We start from the raw sequence: 14,754 nt of genomic DNA on the forward strand, positions 1-14,754 counted from the left end.
TGCGTCGCACAAAGACACGGTGGTTGGAACCAAAGATCTCAAATTTGGACTCATTAGACCAAAGCACAGATTTCCACTGGTCTAATGTCCATTCCTTGTGTTCTTTAGCCCAAACAAGTCTCTTCTGCTTGTTGCCTGTCCTTAGCAGTGGTTTCCTAGCAGATATTCTACCATGAAGGCCTGATTCACACAGTCTCCTCTTAACAGTTGTTCTAGAGATGTGTCTGCTGCTAGAACTCTGTGTGGCATTGACCTGGTCTCTAATCTGAGCTGCTGTTAACCTGCGATTTCTGAGGCTGGTGACTCGGATGAACTTATCCTCCGCAGCAGAGGTGACTCTTGGTCTTCCTTTCCTGGGGTGCTCCGCATGTGAGCCAGTTTCTTTGTAGCGCTTGATGGTTTTTGTGACTGCACTTAGGGACACTTTCAAAGTTTTCCCAATTTTTCGGACTGACTGACCTTGATTTCTTCTTCTATTCAGTAGGACTATCAGCTGTGTATCCACCTGACTTCTCCACAACGCAACTGATGGTCCCAACCCCATTTATAAGGCAAGAAATCCCACTTATTAAACCTGACAGGGCACACCTGTGAAGTGAAAACCATTTCAGGTGTTTTCCTCTTGAAGCTCATCAAGAGAATGCCAAGAGTGTGCAAAGCAGTAATCAAAGCAAAAGGTGGCTAATTTGAAGAACCTAAAATATGACATATTTTCAGTTGTTTCACACTTGTTATGTATATAATTCCACATGTGTTAATTCAAAGTGTTGATGCCTTCAGTGTAAATCTACAATTTTCATAGTCATGAAAATAAAGAAAACTTTTTGAATGAGAAGGTGTGTCCAAACTTTTGGTCTGTACTGTACATGTTATGTTCCTGCATGCTATAACCGCAGCATGAACATTTCCCTTCAACATGGATATAGCATAAGTTTATAAACCGCCCCTAGCATCCTGTCATGTTCAGAAAGATATACCATATTTTTTGCCCTATAAGACGACCCCCCCCCACACAAAGTGGGGGGAAAATAGCAGTGTGTCTTATGGAGCGAATGCTGCGACCGCCGGGTGTGTCGGCTGAGAGGTAGGAGGGGCTAGGGGCCGGCATCTGGTTCTGTAATGGCAGCGGGGCCCGGTGCAGTCACTGTGTTCTACTACACCGGGCCCCGCTCACAGTAGTATCCTCCTGGCTGCTACGAAGTTAGTAGTAAGTAAAGAGCTGGATTTCAGATGATATTTGAATAGTTTAACAATACAAACCGGATTCCCAAAAAGTTGGGACACTATACAAATCATGAATAAAAACTGAATGCAATGATGTGGAGGTGCCAACTTCTAATATTTTATTCAGAATAGAACATAAATCACGGAACAAAAGTTTAAACTGAGAAAATGTACCATTTTAAGGAAAAAATATGTTGAATCGTAATTTCATGGTAAATGTAGTAATAGAGTAATGAGTGAGCACTCATACACTTGGCAACCAGATTGACATGTGCAGAAAATATTTATTAAATCCCCATAAAATACAAGTAAAAAAATGTATAAGAACAATGTAGCAATAATATACAACATTACAGTCACATACAGACGTGGACAAAATTGTTGGTACCCTTTGGTCAATGAAAGAAAAAGTCACAATGGTCACAGAAATAACTTTAATCTGACAAAAGTAATAATAAATTAAAATTCTATAAATGTTAACCAATGAAAGTCAGACATTGTTTTTCAACCATGCTTCAACAGAATTATGTAAAAAAATAAACTCATGAAACAGGCATGGACAAAAATGATGGTACCCCTAACTTAATATTTTGTTGCGCAACCTTTTGAGGCAATCACTGCAATCAAACGCTTCCTGTAACTGTCAATGAGACATCTGCACCTCTCAGCAGGTATTTTGGCCCACTCCTCATGAGCAAACTGCTCCAGTTGTGTCCGGTTTGAAGGGTGCCTTTTCCAGACTGCATGTTTCAGCTCCTTCCAAAGATGCTCAATAGGATTGAGGTCAGGGCTCATAGAAGGCCACTTTAGAATAGTCCAATTTTTTCCTCTTAGCCATTCTTGGGTGTTTTTAGCGGTGTGTTTTGGGTCATTGTCCTGTTGCAAGACCCATGACCTGCGACTGAGACCAAGCTTTCTGACACTGGCTAGTACATTTCTCTCTAGAATTCCTTGATAGTCTTGAGATTTCATTGTACCCTGCACAGATTCAAGACACCCTGTGCCAGACGCAGCAAAGCAGCCCCAGAACATAACAGAGCCTCCTCCATGTTTCACAGTAGGGACAGTGTTCTTTTCTTGATATGCTTCATTTTTTCGTCTGTGAACATACAGCTGATGTGCCTTGGCAAAAACTTCGATTTTTGTCTCATCTGTCCACAGGACATTCTCCCAGAAGCTTTGTGGCTTGTCAACATGTAGTTTGGCATATTCCAGTCTTGCTTTTTTATGATTCGTTTTCAACAATGGTGTCCTCCTTGGTCGTCTCCCATGTAGTCCACTTTGGCTCAAACAACGACGGATGGTGCGATCTGACACTGATGTTCCTTGAGCATGAAGTTCACCTTGAATCTCTTTAGAAGTCTTTCTAGGCTCTTTTGTTACCATTCGGATTATCCGTCTCTTAGATTTGTCATCAATTTTCCTCCTGCGGCCACGTCCAGGGAGGTTGGCTACAGTCCCATGGATCTTAAACTTATGAATAATATGTGCAACTGTACTCACAGGAACATCTAGTTGCTTGGAGATGGTCTTATAGCCTTTACCTTTAACATGCTTGTCTATAATTTTCTTTCTGATCTCTTGAGACAGCTCTTTCCTTTGCTTCCTCTGGTCCATGTCGAGTGTGGTACACACCATATCACCAAACAACACAGTGATTACCTGGAGCCATATATATAGGCCCAATGGCTGATTACAAGGTTGTAGACACCTGTGATGCTAATTAGTGGACACACCTTGAATTAACATGTCCCTTTGGTCACATTATGTTCTGTGTTTTCTAGGGGTACCATCATTTTTGTCCATGCCTGTTTCATGAGTTTATTTTTTTACATAATTCTGTTGAAGCATGGTTGAAAAACAATGTCTGACTTTCATTGGTTAACATTTATAGAATTTTAATTTATTATTACTTTTGTCAGATTAAAGTTATTTCTGTGACCATTGTGACTTTTTCTTTCATTGACCAAAGGGTACCAACAATTTTGTCCACGTCTGTATATTATGGTAGATATGATCGACACTATATTCATATGACTCAATAGTGTCGATAAATTCAATAATATATATCACACCAAAAAACTTCAAGTATATGCTGTTATTTGGGAAGAGGGGGTATTATCTTCTAGCACTCTATCCCAATTTGGAAAACTGAATGTCACTGAAAATGTTGTAGGTGTATTCACTGGGAGCGCAACATGTTCATAAAGTGTCCACAGGAATCCTGATAATGTGAAAAGTCTCTTATAGCATATCCTTTTAAAGTCGATATGAGCTTTGAATTGAAGAAAACTTTAAATCGATACTTGGCTTACCGTCTAGCGTCTGCTGTCTCCCTATTGCTTCAATGGAGATTTAAATATTTGCCGGCTTATTCAGTCGCTCCATACAGCAAGCTGGTTTAAATTTTGCGGGAGTTCCAAAGATCGCAGGAGTTGCCACTCTGTTCCGCAATATCCTTTGATGCAGCTTTCGACGATAAGAATAGTTAATCCTTTACTGTAGAAATTTTCTTCTGTATGGCCATACAGTCTTATCAGAGGCTTTTAAATGCAGGTACATCACTTGTTTCACTGACAATGGTTTCTGGAAGTATTCTTGAGCCCATTCTGTAATTTCCTTTACAGTAGCATTCCTGTTTGTGGTGCAGTGTTGTTTAAGGGCCCGGAGATCACGGGCATCCAGTATGGTTTTACGGCCTTGACCCTTACGCACAGAGATTGTTCCAGATTCTCTGAATCTTCGGATGATGTTATGCACAGTTGATGATGATAGATGCAAAGTTTTTGCAATTTTTCGCTGGGTAACACCTTTCTGATATTGCTCCACTATCTTTCTGCGCAACATTGTGGGAATTGGTGATCCTCTACCCATCTTGGCTTCTGAGAGACACTGCCACTCTGAGAAGCTCTTTTTATACCCAAACATGTTACCAATTGACCTAATTAGTGTTAATTGGTCTTCCAGCTCTTCGTTATTACAAATAAAATATTGACATTTGCCATCTCCACATCATTGCATTCAGTTTTTATTCACAATTTGTTTAGTGTCCCAACTTTTTGGGAATCCGGTTTGTACCTACAAGTTAGATATGATGTTACTACTGTGAGCGTGTCCCGGTGTAGTAGAATAAAGTGACTGCATAGGGCCCCGCTGCCGTTACAAAACCAGATGCCGGCCCCTATTCACTACACAGAGACACGGTTATGGGAGAGCTGTGGATGACACAGATAAGATGCTATATTTGGGTCATCCACAGATTCCTCCCCCATAGCAGTGTCATGCCATCCACAGATGCCCCCATAACAGTGCAATCCACAGATGCCCCCATAATGATCCCCCATGACAGTGCCATCCACAGAAGCCCCCATGACAGTGCCATCCACAGATGCCCCCATGACAGTGCCATCCACAGATGCCCCATAATAGTGTCATCCACAGACCACCATTAGTTCAAAACCCACCAAAAGCACACCTTTTGGTTCAATTTTCTTTCTTCTTATTTTCCTCCTCAAAAACCTAGGTGCATCTTATGGGTCAGTGCGTCTTATAGGGCGAAAAAATATGGTAAATTGAGGATAAAATTAGCATGGACCATTGTATATATTAGGAAGACAGGACACTTCTATACAGTAGCTTCTAAATTCAAATAGCCAATCCTTATCTCCTGACATCTGCTATATGGGGTCATTTGGGATTTTGACATATATCCACAATATACTTTTAGTTTAGTTTTTATACTAAAATTGAAAGGACACAGAAAAGACTAGAAAAGACCCATCCAGGGATGACAAAATATACCTATAATAAAACTATGCAAGATCCACATGGCCTTCACCACCAATATGGTTAATCTCTTATACATAAATATATATATATATATATATATATATATATATATATATAAATGAGTGTCTGTCTAGACGTTCTTTATGCATGACCAAACGACTGGACCGATCTTCACCACATTTGGCACACAGGTACATCAGGTGTCCAGGAAGGTTTTAGATGTACCATTCCTGAGATATTCCCAAAAAATGAGACCCCCCCACCCAATACAAGCCTGCAAGTCTTTCTCTGCAAATCCCAACTGCTATAAACACAGTTTTACTCCAAGTTTCCATAACAACCCAGCCATTTTTCTTTACTGCTTAAAGGGCCGGGCACAGTGGAGGTCACTGTTAAATGGGCGGGCACAGTGGAGGTCACTGTTATTAAATGGGCGGGCACAGTAGAGGTCACTGTTATTAAATGGGCAGGCACAGTGGAGGTCACTGTTATTAAATGGGCAGGAACTGTGGAGGTCACTGTTATTAAAGGGGCGGGCGCTGTGAAAATCACTGTTAAAGGGGAGGTCACTGTGAAAGTCATTGTTAAAGGGACGGCTACTTTTAAAGGGGTGGTCGCTATGAAAGTCAATGTTAAAGTGGCAGTCACTGTGAAAGTCATTGTTAAAGGGGCGGCCACTGTTAAAGGAGTGGTCACTGTGAAAGTCAATGTTAAAGGGGAGGGCACTGTTAAAGGGGTGGTCACTGTGAAAGTCACTGTTATAGAGGCGGTCACTGTGAAAGTCACTGTTAAAGGGGCGGTCACTGTGAAAGTCACTGTTAAAGGGGCAGTCACTGTGAAAGTCACTGTTAAAGGGGCAGACACTGTTAAAGGGGCAGTCAATGTGAAATTCACTGTTAAAGGGGAGGTCACTGTTAAAGGGGCAGTTACTGTGAAAGTCACTGTTAAAGGGGCAGTTACTGTGAAAGTCACTGTTAAATGGATGGTCACTGTGAAAGTCACAGTGGGGCGAGCACTGTGGAGGTCATTGTTAAAAGGGCAGGTACTATAGAGGTCACTGTTTTGGGGAAACTGTCAATATCCTTTTACAACACACAGAAACGTAAAATGAAATAGATGAATTATACCCGTGCGAAGCCGAGTCCTTCTGCTTGTCTCTTTTTTATGCACGACCAAACAACTGGACCGATCCTCACCAAATTTGGCACACAGGTACACCAGGTGTCTGGGAAAGTTTTAGACAGGGTCTCAGCTCTCTAGGACTTAACGTTCCTGAGAGATTTTAAAAAGTGACCTGCATTTGCCAATAGAAGCCAGCAAGCCTTTCACTTAAATCCGAACTGCCATTTACACGGTCACATTTGTCTTATTAGCCAATAGAAGCTCGCAGGTCCTACTCCAGGTTGCCATAACAACTGATCACAGGTTTTAGCAGTTTGCAAGTCATAAAATTTTCAGTCATATGATGTATGACGGCACAACTACACTGCTACATGCATGGGGGAAAGGGTCACTATTAAACAAACTGCTGCTGTGGACTTCACTGTTAAAGGGGCAGTCACTGTTAAAGGGGCAGCCATTATGAAGGTCACTGTTAAAGAGGTGGTAAATGTTAAAGGGCCTGGCACTGTGGAGGTCACTGTTAAAGGGGCAGGCACTGTGGAGGTCGCTGTTAAAGAGTCAGGCACTGCGGAAGTCACTGATAAAGGGGCAGGCACTGTGGAAGTCACTGTTAAAGTGGTGGTCAAATTTAAAGGGGCGGGCTCTGTGGACGTCAATGTTAAAGAGGTGGTTACTGTTAAAGGGGCGGGCACTGTGGAGGTCACTGTTAAAGGGGCGGGCACTATGAAGGTTACTGTTAAATGGGGTGGTCACTGTTAAAGGGGCGGGCACTGTGGAGGTCTCTGTTAAAGGGGCAGCCACTATGAAGGTCAATGTTAAAGGGATGGTCAATGTTAAAGGGGCAGGAACTGTGGAGGTCACTGTTAAAGGGGCAGACACTGTAAAGGTCACTGTTAAAGGGGTGGGCACTGTGGAAGTCACTGTAAAAGGGGCAGGTACTGTGGAGGCCACTATTAAAGGGGCGGACACTGTGGAGGTCACTATTAAAGGGCCAGTCACTGTTAAATTTGTGGGCACTGTGGAGGTCACTGTTAAAGGGGCAGGCACTGTGCAGGTCACTGTTAAAGATGTGGTCACTGTTAAAGGGGTGGGCACTGTGGAGAACATTGATAAAGGGGTGGGCACTGTGTAGGTCAATGTTAAAAGGGTGTCCACTGTGCAGGTCAATGTTAAAGGGGCGGGCATTATGGAGGTCTTTGTTACAGGGGCGGGCACTGTAGAGATCACTGCTATGGGGGATGCTGTTGATATATTTTTACAACACATTTAAGCATGAAATGAAATTGATTAAATATACCCATGCAAAGTCGGGTTCTTCTGCTAGTTAGTAGTAGTAGTAGTAGTAGTAGTAGTAGTAATAATAATAATAATAATAATAATAATAATAATAATAATAATAATAATAATAATTATGCATCATTTAATTATAGCAATCCATTTTTAATGATGGATATGAAACTATACATAAACAAGTAAGGCATAAGCAATTTCTGTATTTATTATTTTCTACAGAATGCACAGTAAAAAAAAATCTAGAAGATGAAGAGATGGTGACTTTATTTTACATATAACAGGTAAAATATACAATTCAAAATATAAAGATTGCCTAACTTGTCTTTACATAGCTATATATATATATATATATATATATATATATATATATATATATATATATAATTAAATAATGCATAATTGTTGCCACAGAACTATATATATATATATATATATATATATATATATATATAAAATTAGATACATGCCTTGCCAACAGAAGCTCATGACTTCCTATATGTTTAGATAAATAAGCATTTTTCACTCCTCATCCTTGGGGAATAAAAATAAGTACTCCCATAACTTGTTAACTGGTTTTCTAAATGTAGCATCTGTTTACATTAGTAATGCAATAGCAGTGATAATAAGCTCATTGATTTAGCATTTACAAAATGAATCACTAAGGACATCACATTTGTCTTGCTTTGCATGACAGCCTGAATAGAGAGTGTCAGATCCATCCATTGTCTCACATGAAATGAAGTGGTAGCAGCAGTCACAATTCATGTCATTAAAGCACCTACAAAAAGTTTACTACACCCGATTTGCAATGAGTAAATATGTTTTCGGTATTTAACACTGCTGAAAAAATAGTCAAACTCTTGACATTTTCAGTGATGGCACATGAGGTCCTTGTTTGCTAACATTTATAGCTGTAAACTAAGAAATAAAGACAAACTCCCATGTTTAAACATTTGGCTGAAATCAACAATAGATGACCCCACACTGAAAAGGTCACCCTTCAGTTAACCTTTTTCTGGCTTTTATGCACTTAAATATAATGAGAATGGTTGTATAGGTAGGACAGATCACATTTCAGGACATACATACCTGTCTAACAATTGTGTGTATTTTTCTAGTTGGTTTGCTGAACTAAATGGTGAAGGAAATCAACTTTCATCACATACAAATCAAATCCATATGAACTGGCAGATTTAAATTCTCAGTTTTTAAAATATTATGTAGCCATCTTGAGTTAATTATCTCTTTTAAAGTGTTGCTATTTAATTTGTTCCCAAAAAAAATAAATTACACACTATCATGATCAAGTAATAGCTTTTGTATGATGCCAAGTCAAACAGGCAATCTTTGAAATGTCTTTGAAATAGATATCTGGATGAATGAAAATCAACCTATTTTAATAAGAATGAATGAGCATAAAGAGAAATCAGTGAAAAATTATATTTTTTTGACTTGTGTTGCTACTGTAATTTTTACAAACATAAAGTGTGCTTTAACCTTTGGAAAGTGAAGATGTTGGAAATGAATACATGAGGATACACTGATAATATATTGCCAAGAATTTGTCTGTAAAACATTTTAAACTGCATGCACTTTGGAGCACTATAATAACTTCCCCTGGCGGGGGGAATTCCGCCTTGTGTCCTTGGATGTTGAAAGCCTTTATACCAGGATTCCCCATAATTTGGGGCTACGCACCATCAAAGTAGTTTTGAATCGGTCTGATAAAGGCAACATCTTCTGTAAATTCATCCAGGAAGCCTTGGATTTGATACTTACCAACAATGTATTCCAGTTTGATTGACAGTGGTACCGCCAGGTATTGGGGTCGCTCATGCACTCTTAGTAGTGCCGCCGTTCTTTATTGTGCTCTCTATTGTTCCATGCACTATAATAACTAGCAGATAATTTATTACATAGTGACTTAAATCACCCAACCAGTCATATACTCTTTGATATAAATAAGCACAATACGTGATTATATGAAATAAAACAAAATGGCAATATACATTTCTGAAATAATCAATTTCTGAAATTTTACTCACCTGCTCCATTTGCTCGCAATGGGCTGGCCGACGCCATCTAGTTTGAAGATCTCGGCCGAAATCTCATGGTTGGTGATGTATTACGGCGTGATGCTGTCATCTCGGCCCCCACAAGATTTTGCTCGAGATCTTCAAGCAAGACGGCAGCGGCTGAACTGTCGTGAGCAAATGGATCAGATATGATTATAATATATATATTTTTTTATATTTTACACCATGTTATGTACATCAGATGGCTTGATCATGTATGATTGTTGGATCTGAGGGGTACAATGACAGGGGGCGGCACAATCACTGTTCCCAGTCATTGCACCCACTACTTACAAGAAAATGCTTTTGGTTATAAAGTAATTCGTCATGAAGCTATTTTCTCTGTAAAATTCTGCTAAGCAGCCGTATCAAATTTTCCAAAACTTTGCATCATCTCTACTATATTTATACATACACATATTTGTTTGTTGGTTTTAAGTGGTTGCTCTTCATTGGCTTCTATGTGCCTTGATGGATCTCAATAAAACTTGTTATATATACTCTTCATTATCCAAATTAAAATACTAGAGGGTTGTCAATTGCAGCGGACAGGGTTCTGAAAGTTTCTAAAACATTTTTATATTTTTATTTTTTTGTAATATATTTTTATAGAGGTTGTTGCAATAACAAACACCATGCAAGCTAACAATGAACATGCAAGAACACAATACATGGAGTAAATCTAGTTGACAGTTGTTGGTTCAATATGTGCTATTGATAGATAATAAAGTCCATCCATTAATCTTTAGTCCTTCTTGCTTGTACAATATATTGCTCGAATGGGCTTCAATATAGTATATAAAATAAATTAATAAAAGGGCTTTAATAACACACAAGAAATGTACATAGTAGTGAAAAGTACACCATAGGCATTTTATCATTGCAATGATGTTTTGTCTGTTCATGGAATAGGCATTTATACCAAGCCATCTCCTAGAGATGTCCAACAAGTTAATAAAATCAAATGACCAGACCCGGGTGTACAGATCCCTATTTGGATCAATAGTGGTGGAATGACCTTGTAACGGATCTCCTGGCACCCCGACCGGGTACCTCCATCGATGGATGCTCCTAGTGCTTCCCGAGGACTCCAAGCACTCCACTTGACACCGTAAGCACTGCAAACCCCACAAACCGCCGAAGCTTGGTTGAGGTCTCACCGTCTCCTACCCACCCTGGACCTACGACAAGGCTCCAGAACCTCTCCTAAATACAGAGAGCAGGAACAGCTCTTACTAGAGCTAGGAGTTATAGCCAGGGGAGTATACAGCGTATAGCAATCCCCATACACACGAGACAAGGCTCTATGTTGAATGTAAAACAGGAACTCTTTATTGAACACACAAGCATTGACTTATATGCACATTTTCCAACAAGGGTACCACCCCCGTGGACCTGGTTGGGAACTGAGGATATGACATAGCAGCCAATCCTTTACAGTTTAAACACAAAAACTACCCTATACAACAAACACAATGGCATTGTCTGTGACACAATTAACAAACACAACATCCAAACAGACATCTTTACCCCCTCCATAATGAATTAATAGGGACAGTGGAGACACATGTGATGAGATTATCTCCTGAGTGTATCATATGGTGATCTACTCATCTAGGAATCGGCTGCTATTATAATCAACTATCTTAATCTCATCACTAACACAATCAGTGGGAGTCTCAGTGCAGAGTTAACCCTTTTTGTGTTGCTGAATCCACACCATGCCTTTTAATGGGCAATATGAAATATGTAGCATATAAATTACACACCTAAATCAGGGTTCATAGTTCCTTGTAACCCCAAAAGGTCTTAGGGGGTTTCCATAGTTCTCGGTCCATAGTCTGTAGGAAGGAGGCTGACCCTAAGGCTTCTCCAGCAGCCCCAGTGATGGTTCAGTCAATCACAGACCTTGACATTCTCTTTTGATAAGCTAAGTTACATTCATATACAAACCGGATTCCAAAAAAGTTGGGACACTAAACAAATTGTGAATAAAAAATGAATGCAATGATGTGGAGATTGCAAATGTCAATATTTTATTTGTAATAGAACGTAGATGACATATCAAACGTTTAATCCGAGTAAATGTATCATTTTAAAGGAAAAATACGTTGATTCAAATTTTCACGGTGTCAACAAATCCCCCAAAAGTTGGGACAAGTAGCAATAAGAGGCTGTAAAAAGTAAATTTGAGCATAACGAAGAGCTGAAAGACCAATTAACACTAATTAGGTCAATTGGCAACATGATTGGGTATAAAAAGAGCTTCTCAGAGTGGCAGTGTCTCTCAGAAGCCAAGATGGGTAGAGGATCACCAATTCCCACAATGTTGCGCGGAAAGATAGTGGAGCAATATCAGAAAGGTGTTACCCAGCGAAAAATTGCAAAGACTTTGCATCTATCATCATCAACTGTGCATTACATCATCCGAAGATTCAGAGAATCTGGAACAATCTCTGTGCGTAAGGGTCAAGGCCATAAAACCATACTGGATGCCCGTGATCTCCGGGCCCTTAAACGACACTGCACCACAAACAGGAATGCTACTGTAAAGGAAATCACAGAATGGGCTCAGGAATACTTCCAGAAACCATTGTCAGTGAACACAATCCACCGTGCCATCCGCCGTTGCCAGCTGAAACTCTACAGTGCAAAGAAGAAGCCATTTCTAAGCAAGATCCACAAGCTCAGGCATTTTCACTGGACCAGGGATCATTTAAAATGGAGTGTGGCAAAATGGAAGACTGTTCTGTGGTCAGACAAGTCACGATTCAAAGTTCTTTTTGGAAATCTGGGATGCCATGTCATCTGGACCAAAGAGGACAAGGACAATCCAAATTGTTATCAACGCTCATTTCAGAAACCTGCATCTCTGATGGTATGGGGTTGCATGAGTGAGTGTGGAATGGGCAGCTTGCATGTCTGGAAAGACACCATCAATGCAGAAAAATATATTCATGTTCTAGAACAACATATGCTCCCATCCAGACGTCATCTCTTTCAGGGAAGACCCTGTATTTTTCAACAAGATAATGCCAGACCACATTCTGCATCAATCACAACATCATGGCTGCGTAGGAGAAGGATCCGGGTACTGAAATGGCCAGTCTGCAGTCCAGATCTTTCACCTATAGAGAACATTTGGCGCATCATAAAAGAGGAAGGTGCAACAAAGAAGGCCCAAGACGATTGAACAGTTAGAGGCCTGTATTAGACAAGAATGGGAGAGCATTCCTATTTCTAAACTTGAGAAACTGGTCTCCTTGGTCCCCAGACGTCTGTTGAGTGTTGTAAGAAGAAGGGGAGATGCCACACAGTGGTGAAAATGGCCTTGTCCCAACTTTTTGGGGATTTGTTGACACCATGAAATTCTGATTCAACATATTTTTCCCTTAAAATGGTACATTTTCTCAGTTTAAACTTTTGTTCCGTGATTTATGTTCTATTCTGAATAAAATATTAGAAGTTGGCACCTCCACATCATTGCATTCTGTTTTATTCACGATTTGTATCGTGTCCCAACTTTTTTGGAATCCGTTTTGTAAATAATTGTCAAACACTATTGAGTGAACCTCCCCTATCATGGGAGCTGCTGCACCCTTCCAGTTCCTTGCTATAAGACGTTGAGCTGTGTGTAGTTTATACAGTAATTCTACATATAAGTGCAAATTTATTAAAACCTTTAGCAATAGTGCTAATTCTGGCATAAATATGCTCTGGAAGAAATGAAAGTTTAGAAGAAAACCAATACTGAGTCCCAAAAACGAGTAAGCTTGGCGATGTCCAAAATATGTGAAACTTGAAGCCTATTTGCCCACATCCTCTCCAACAATTAGGTTTGGACACACCTTCTCATTCAAAGAGTTTTCTTTATTGTCATGACTATGAAAATTGTAGATTCACACTGAAGGCATCAAAACTATGAATTAACACATGTGGAATTATATACATAACAAAAAAGTGTGAAACAACAGAAAATATGTCATATTCTAGGTTCTTCAAAGTAGCCACCTTTTGCTTTGATTACTGCTTTGTACACTCTTGGCATTCTCTTGATGAGCTTCAAGAGGTAGTCACCTGAAATGGTTTTCACTTCACAGATGTGCCCTGTGGGAACTTTCGCATGAGCGTCACTCCACACGCCGCCCGCACCGCCCACACCTGCGTGCCGGCCAATCACCTCCGCTGCTCGTAGGTTATGGTGTGCTCTCAACGTCGGAGCGTCGCCATTACTGTCTGTGCATCACAGAGCCACACAGTCCTAGCACTCTCAGCCACAGACAGCAGCCGCTGCCAACAGTCTTAGCCAAGAAAAATTGGGAAAACTTTGAAAGTGTCCCCAAGTGCAGTCACAAAAACCATCAAGCGCTACAAAGAAACTGGCTCACATGCGGACCGCCCCAGGAAAGGAAGACCAATAGTCACCTCTGCTGCGGAGGATAAGTTAATCTGAGTCACCAGCCTCAGAAATCGCAGGTTAACAGCAGCTCAGATTAGAGACCAGGTCAATGCCACAAAGAGTTCTAGCAGCAGACACATCTCTAGAACAACTGTTAAGAGGAGACTGTGTGAATCAGGCCTTCATTGTAGAATATCTGCTAGGAAACCACTGCTAAGGACAGGCAACACGCAGAAGAAACTTGTTTGGGCTAAATAACACAAGGAATGGACATTAGACCAGTGGAAATCTGTGCTTTGGTCTGATGAGTCCAAATTTGAGATCTTTGGTTCCAACCACCGTGTCTTTGTGCGTCGCAGAAAAGGTGGACGGATGGACTCTACATGCCTGGTTCCCACCGTGAAGCATGGAGGAGGAGGTGTGATAGTGTGGGGGTGCTTTGCTGGTGACACTGTTGGGGATTTATTCAAACTTAAAGGCATACTGAACCAGCATGGCTACCACAGCATCTTGCAGAGGCATGCTATTCCATCCGGTTTGCGTTTAGTTGGACCATCATTTATTTTTCAACAAACCCTCCAGGCTGTGTAAGGGCTATTTGACCATGAAGGAGAATGGTGGGGTGCTGCGCCAGATGACCTGGCCTCCACAGTCACCGGACCTGAACCCAATCGAGATGGTTTGGGGTGAGCTGGACCGCAGAGTGAAGGCAAAAGGGCCAACAAGTGCTAAGCATCTCTGGGAACTCCTTCAAGACTGTTGGAAGACCATTTCAGGTGACTACCTCTTGAAGCTCATCAAGAGAATTCCAAGAGTGTGCAAAGCAGTAATCAAAGCAAAAGGTGGATACTT

The sequence above is a fragment of the Bufo gargarizans genome, chromosome 5 (assembly GCF_014858855.1).
Source record: "Bufo gargarizans isolate SCDJY-AF-19 chromosome 5, ASM1485885v1, whole genome shotgun sequence".
NCBI lineage: Eukaryota > Metazoa > Chordata > Amphibia > Anura > Bufonidae > Bufo > Bufo gargarizans.